General features: G+C 38.8%; 2 pseudogenes; one reads left to right on the top strand and one right to left on the bottom strand.

Annotated features, from left to right (window-relative positions):
• Positions 1 to 492: 492 nt before the first annotated feature.
• On the bottom strand, positions 493 to 1544 carry LOC101787423 (ETS-related transcription factor Elf-2-like; annotated as a pseudogene).
• Positions 1545 to 1716: 172 nt separating this feature from the next.
• LOC100731301 (ribosome biogenesis protein NSA2 homolog) lies at positions 1717 to 2557 on the top strand (annotated as a pseudogene).
• Positions 2558 to 7630: the final 5073 nt, after the last annotated feature.

The raw sequence follows: 7630 nt of genomic DNA, 5'->3' as shown, positions 1-7630 counted from the left end.
TGATTTAAAAAAAAACTCACTAGACCTTTCTTGCTATCCTCTGAAGCTTTTGGATCCATTCTTCTAGAATTCACATTCTAGAATACCTATATTAGAATCTTCACGTAGCACACCAGTTAGGTGAGTACTGTGCGATCATAGTAATAATTGCTGGTATGCATATAAAATAGATAAAAAAATCGCTATATGTAACAGTGAGATCACCCATCACAACCCTCCCCACTTAAAACAGTATAACCTCTTACAGATGTTAGTGCTCCAAGTCTTAGTGTAACTGCATATTGTAGTGAGCTGCTTGGTCCCTTTCAGTCCTTTTTCTCATTAACAGGTTCAGTTGTTCGCTTCTGTAGGAGGCAGTTTTCTGTCAGCATCTCAATGTGTAGTTTATTTCCCTCTGAAGCATAAGATACCTATCTTATTTATTTCTTATTACTTAAAGTCTTCTTTTGACTTTTTGATGACTGACTTCCCTTGTGAGTATTTACATTAATACTACCAACTGTCTGAAGTCCCAGCCAGAGTTATATTATATCTCACATTCCCTTCGGTTTTTATAATTACAGAAAGGGTGATAGCTGAAGGTGCATTGACAACAACTTCATGGGTCACTGTCTTATTTCCATCTCTTGGTTTTTCTCCTACCAGCTGCAAAGTTTTCACATCATGTTCCTGCTTTTTGCCGTTGCTTCTGATTTAACCTCTGGCTGTTTTATGATTTCACTGATAACTCAAGGAGGAGTTTGGTCTGCTGCCTGCTGGACAGGCATGAAGAGTCTCATGACAAGTGTCATGAGTAATGGAAATGGGGGTAAGTGCTCTCACAGCCAGAGAGGTGCCCACAATGTTAATGCTCCCTGACTCAGTCAGGTTAGACTTTGTTTGAAGATGACACTGCACTAGCTATGGTGATGATTTTGGCATGCTGCATAGTGAGTTTTGTCTCCGCTCTCGGCAGACACTGGCATCACAGCAGGGATTGTCTGATTGGCTACTTTTGGAGAGATTGCTGTTGTGGGACTAGTGCTGGTTATTAATGGTGCACCTGCATTCACTGACTGAAATGCCACAACTGAAATCTTGTGACCCAGTGATGTCATTACAACAGGTACTTGAAATGCCACATGAACTGTCCTTGGAGCGGTGGCTGCTGCTGCCTCTGAGGACATTACAGGAGACGGAGATCTAGCTGAAGCATCCTGGCCTTCCCAAATCTCTCAGCAGGTAGGACACTCCATATGAAGCAGGGCTTCAATAGCTTCAGTTGTCCTATCAGTAGAGTGTGCATTACCGCTGTGAACTGATGCTTCCACTGTGTCCACATTCTCCATCTTAACTTCTTGCTCTTCTGCCACATCTTCCCTCAGGTTAAGTCCTGTTGTCATAGACTGGCACCTGACCCATGGAGCCATGCTGTACTCTGGCGCTGGGGACAAGCTCCACCATCACTGCGCAGTACTCAGCAGCCTTCCACTGTCTTGATTTTCTATATCATTGCCAGAAAGCTCCAAAATAGAACCTCCACTGGCAACCACTGCTGATATCATTGTTTTTTTCCCCCTAGGAAGCTTCAAATGTTAGTACTCAATGTGATTAAAGGTTCATAGAGTTCATACATGGTTGCCAGTATTGTAGGTTTAAATTATGTTTAAACCTGTTTAAACCTTTCCTGTTTCCTAGTGTGCGAAGGTAGCTGGTGGGTCTGTGAGATCCCAAAGATAGGACTTTTCTCACGCCCGAGGCCGCCCCTGGCGGCTCTGCAGCTGTCACCATGCCACAAAATGAATACATTGAATTACACCGCAAACGGTATGGGTATCATTTGGATTATCATGAGAAAAAGAGAAAGAAGGAAAGTTGAGAGGCTCATGAACGTTCAAAGAAGGCAAAAAAAAAAAAAAATGATTGGCCTGAAGGCTAAACTCTACCATAAACAGCGCCACGCAGAGAAAATACAAATGAAGAAGACTATAAAGATACATGAAAAGAGAAACACCAAACAAAAGAATGATGAAAAGACCCCACAAGGAGCAGTACCTGCCTATCTGCTGGACAGAGAGGGACAGTCTCATGCAAAAGTACTTTCCAACATGATTAAACAAAAATGAAAAGAAAAGGCAGGAAAATGGGAAGTCCCTCTACCCAAAGTTCGTGCCCAGGGAGAAACAGAAGTATTAAAAGTTATTTGAACTGGCAAGAGAAAAAAGAAGGTGTGGAAGAGGATGGTTACAAAAGTCTGCTTTGTTGGTGATGGTTTTACAAGAAAACCACCTAAATATGAAAGGTTCATTAGGCCAATGGGCTTACATTTCAAGAAGGCCCATGTAACACATCCTGAACTGAAAGCCACTTTTGCCTGCCAATACTTGGTGTGAAAAAAAATCCTTCATCGCCACTGTATACAACTTTGGGTGTTATTACCAAAGGTACAGTGATTGAGGTGAATGTAAGAGAGTTGGGCCTCGTGACCCAAGGAGGCAAGGCTATTTGGGGTAAATATGCCCAGGTAAACAACAACCCTGAGAATGATGCATGCGTCAATGCAGTCCTACTGGTTTGACAGATGTTTCACACAGTAACTTCTTACTATTACTGAAGACTACAGACCGATCAGGAAAACCTATTACGGGGAATACTGCTATACAACTTTTATAATAGTAGTCATCAAGAGAACTATTTATTAAGTTGTAAAAACATTAAAAAAATAAATTATGTTTTAAAAAGTCAACAAAGATGGAGAGTAGATACCCAGAAATCTAGTCTTCTAAAGATGATTAATCAGACAGCAATTTGAATGTCAAGTAGTTTAAGCATCCTTCACTATTTTCACAACTTGGCAAGAGCTAAAATCTGAACCAGCAGTTCTTTGTAACCAACTACTGCTCCTTGTTGCCAGGAAGACTGCTGTGTTCCCTCCCTGGCAGCCCCAGCTGAGCTGCTCCACAGGGAGGAGGAGGAGATAAAACAAAGGCGCCATGACTCTCCCAGCACAACCCATGGCCCCCGACTCCCAACTGCTACAGAGCCTGGTGCTGGGATCCTTTTGTTTTGTTTTGTTTTGTTTTTGATGCCAGGAATAAAACTCAGGCCCTCGTGCTCGCTAGATAGGTATTGCGCTGCTGAGCTATATCCCAGGCCCAAGGCTTTCATTTTTAATGTTAGGTCCTGAAATTTTACTAGTTACATTGTAAGTGGACATATGGAACAAAATCTTATTGGTAGAAATAAGCAAAAGAGATAAAAATTATTTAATAGCAACAAAAATTATAATTTTTTACACTAATAGCTGCCCCCATTGATAATTTTCTTCCAAAAAAGACCTTTGAGACTTCAGAAATAATAAATGATTTATTTTTGGACTTAAAGTTATAAGAACAATCTGCTTTAATGCCATTTCAGAGTGGAAATATTTAGAGATTTTATAAAGCTCAGTATTTGTCCACAATGAGAAATCTACATAATAATATATAAAGGTAACATTACTAGAGTAATATTCTGAATAGGTAAATTATTCACACTGTGTATGGAATATCAAGTTTAAAGCTATGTTAAGAGATGTCTAGTTAGGAAAAAGAAAATGTGATGTGCGAGAGAGAAGCTCCATGCCAGCTCTCGTGCCTGGCAGAAGGGCTTTGTCTGTGTGCAGATCTTAGGGAAGAAATTGGCTTCTGAATGTGTTTAACCCTACTTTGGTTGACCATTTGCCAGGCATATTTTTAAAAGTGATTGCTACATTGTATTTGGATCTTTACCCAACCTTTTATTTAGAAATATTTGCCCACCCACTTTTTAAAGTATTTATGTTAAAATTTGAAGAGGAAAACAAACACTGGTGTGTCCTTCACCTAGATGTATAGTTAATATTTTTGCCACCTTTAGTATCTTTCTCTTTGATGAACCATTTGAGAAGATGTTGAGAACCTTGTAAGATTTATCCATTACTTCTTCAGAATGTGTCTCAAGATTAAGGACATTCAGCTTCGGGATTTAGATCAGTGCCACAAGCCCTTGCCTGACAACTGCAAGGTCATGAGTTCGATGCCTGGTATGAAATTTTTAAAAAAATTAAGAACATTCCTCCACTTGTTCCCATCCATCTCTAATATAATGTTCAGCTTGCAGGTATAAATTCTCACAAGCCAGTTGGAAAAATAGTACGTTTCCCTATAACACAGGATTTATTCTATGGAGTTAATAAATTGCGCTTTTCCTACTTCACCTGCTATCTGTAAGGCATTTAAAGACTAGGAAAATGGTGCTGTGTTCAAGAAACTTATGGTGTAGTCATAAGTGTTGGAGACTCTAACAAAATAATACCAAGTACACTTTAAAATGTCAACTATGATATAAATGAAACAACATTTTTTTGCCTCATTGGATATGGGAAAATGTAAAAATGACATCAGATGTCATTGTAATAGCATGTCTTTTTGTTGTTGTTGTTTGTTTTTTGAGAAAGAGTCTTGCTTTGGCTTTGACCTCACTATGTAGTCCAACCTGGCCTCAAACTCCTAGTGACCTTCAGGCCTCAGCCTCCTGAGTGCGAGTGTTAGGATTAGTGTGTGCCATCACACCCAGCTGTAATAGTGTTTTGAAAACAATGACAGTCTAAGGTGTTTGAAGAGATACTGACCATATTTTAATTTTTTTTCCTTCCCAAAAGAATATACAGCACTATAATTGTACTGCATTTCAAATTCAAGGATTATGTATCCTATTAACTGAAATTCTTAAACATTTATAATTTTAATCCACAAAATCAATTTTTTAAATAGAGTAGATTTGTGTATTATGTTGAAGTATGCAATTTTTTCCTTGAAAATATAATAAAATTTCTGAATTAAATTAAAATCATTTAAAATAACTTTTTGTTATTTTAAAATGAGTGAAATTTTGCTCTGTTTCAGTGGCTTGATAACCTAGAAATACTGTAATTTGTTCACAAAAAGCAACATTTTCTAAGTGAAGCATGGATTTTGCCTTGCTCAGGAAATGCCCAACTGTCAGCATTTTTCAGATCTTTTGATGTTTTTGAAGTATAATTTTAAAATGGGATGGTTTTACATATTGGAAATTACATTACTATATGATTTTTGTTGTCTCTAGGGTATCATTATTCACTCCTCATTTTGAGATGTATATTGGGCAACTTAGGCACTAGGTGTACATTTCAAAGAATTAAACTATAACTACATTTACTAAGTCTTTCAACTAGGTGTATGGATGATATAAAAGCTTCCCTTGCTGCTAAAAGATTATCAAAGTTAAGCCTTAAACCCTATGTACTGTAGGGAGCCATTGAAACTGGAGATTGATCACATGTGTGGGGCTAAAGCAAGGCTAGCCCAGAAAAAACAGAAAAACCAAAACAAGCTATGTAAACAAATCGTTTGACCACCAAGGAGACAAGGGGCTCAGGCCTGCCAGGCAATGGGTTGCTAGGCAGAGGGACTGAAATTGGCATCATCTTTCCCAGTCTATAAATAAAGGTGCTATGGTGGTTGAGCAGTTCCTTTCCTTCCATCAGGAGGATAAGGGCTCCACCTACCCCAGCTTTGTCTCTTCTTTATTTTTCTCATCCTCTCACCTGTCTTTAACCCCAAGAACTTCAGGAGCTGCACTGGGTCACAGCACATGGTACCAGAACATGGACGGGTAAGAGATTGAGGGTGAGGGGTCACTTATCCTGTGCCCACAACTATGGGGAGAAGTGGATTGGTACAGGTCAATGGTCATCACTGGAGTGTATTGAGACTGGCTTCATCAGGTGTAAAGAGTGGGGCTTTGAAACTCCCTTATTCTCTAGGGGCCAGTTATAAATGGGCCTAAAAGAAACACCTTCCCCTGAAAAGAAAAAATAAGAGGAGTATATGGATTATATCAGCTAACTATAGGATACACTTATCCAAAAGAATCACAAATGTATAAGAAACTATTTGTTGTATACTTTATTCCAGTAATTACATTCCTTCTGTGGATCTGGATTACACAAGGTCAAAATAACCTTAAGCTTCTTGAGACAATTACAAGGGAACTGGCTCCAGGCACTGTTTCAGAATCAAGTCCTGAGCAGGGAAAAGATGGCAACATGACTACCACCCTGATAACTTTAACTGAGCCACCTAACTGTCCAGCAAAACCTTCAACTATCTGTCCAAAGTGTAGACGATGGTATCATTGCACCACTCGATGTAAATTCAAAATTGTTACAAAAGTAAAACTTCCAGCAGGGCTTGTGGCAGCCCTGCCAAAAGGAGTGTGACAGCTCCTCGATATCCCGGGTCTGCTTGGCACTGCAGGCTCCTAATGGTTGGGGGGTAATATGGTCCTGATACGTGGTTTGCTGATTTCTGTTTATAAAATGCTCTTACAAAAGATAATTTCAAATAACCAATATGATAACAACTAAACTTTAAAGCTTTTAAAAAAATTCAACATTTGGCTTTCACTAACTGATAATAGGCTGGCTCCAGCGTATCAGTCTCACTATGGGGTTATAGTAGGTCTTGATATCTGGTAATGTAAATTCTCAAACTCCATTGTTTTTCAAAATTGTTTACTACAGAGGTACTTGTTTTAAATTCACAATTAATGGGGCTGGAGATTTAGCTCAGTGGCATAAGCACCTGCCTTGCAAGCAGGCAGTCATGAGTTCGATCCCTGGTACCAATAAAAATGAAAAAGACAAAAAAAAAAAAAACCTGAAAAAAAATTCATGATTAATGTAACTCTGTTTATTTAGGTCCTTTTTGCTTTCTTAAGTCAATTTTAGTTTTCAATACACTGATACTACACAGCTTGCTAAATTTCTTGAGTTTGTTTCGAGAAGAAGAAATTGTAAATTTACATACTTGTGAGGAAATTGAAAAACAGCTTAGAGCATGACTAGGGAAAAAACAAACCAACACAAATCTAGCTGGCCCTCTACACATTTTAAATTTTTTTTATTTTAAAGAGATTAAGATAAAAGAGGACATAACAAAGCAGATCAGAACATAACAATTTAAGCAACACAGTATTTCACCACAAGACAACCCAGTATAACAGTAGCTCCCATAATGTCTCTTTCCTTGAAGAAGCATACTTCCATACACAATAGTATCAAACATAATAAAATAGTATAAAACCATTAAAGAGAATGAAAGTCTTATAGGGCATTCAGAGCCAAATAACAGAAAATGAACAATGGTTACTATATTGTCTCATTGGCCATAAAAATTTTGTTTATACTACCACACATGATAAAATCCAATAAGAAACTACATGATAGAACCAATGGAAACAGAAGAACAAAAGTATGGTAGGACTTCAAATCAAGATAATATTAAAGGGAGTCCAGAAGAACATGGCAGATAGATAGCAGCAGCTTCAGAGGCTCTCTGAGAAACCGCACTTGAAATCCAGGAATGGTGCCAGGCAGGAAGTCCTAGGCAAGGGGGGATATTCTTTGCCAACCCAGGAATGAACTACATTAAGAGAAACCAACTGGAAACGCAATCCTGGTGACACAGCAGGAACAGATAAGGTCTCAGCACAGAAGCTGCATCCCGCGCCACTAGAAACTGTGATTTGAATTTCCTGCAGCTGCTGCTGCTTCCCGGTTGGCACGGCGGGGAGAGAGGCATGAAGGCTC

This window comes from Cavia porcellus, unplaced genomic scaffold (genome assembly GCF_034190915.1).
Source record: "Cavia porcellus strain 051 isolate PalLab524CR breed Dunkin Hartley unplaced genomic scaffold, mCavPor4.1 scaffold_4, whole genome shotgun sequence".
Taxonomy (NCBI): Eukaryota; Metazoa; Chordata; class Mammalia; order Rodentia; family Caviidae; genus Cavia; species Cavia porcellus.
This window is presented reverse-complemented; position numbering and strand designations above follow the sequence as displayed.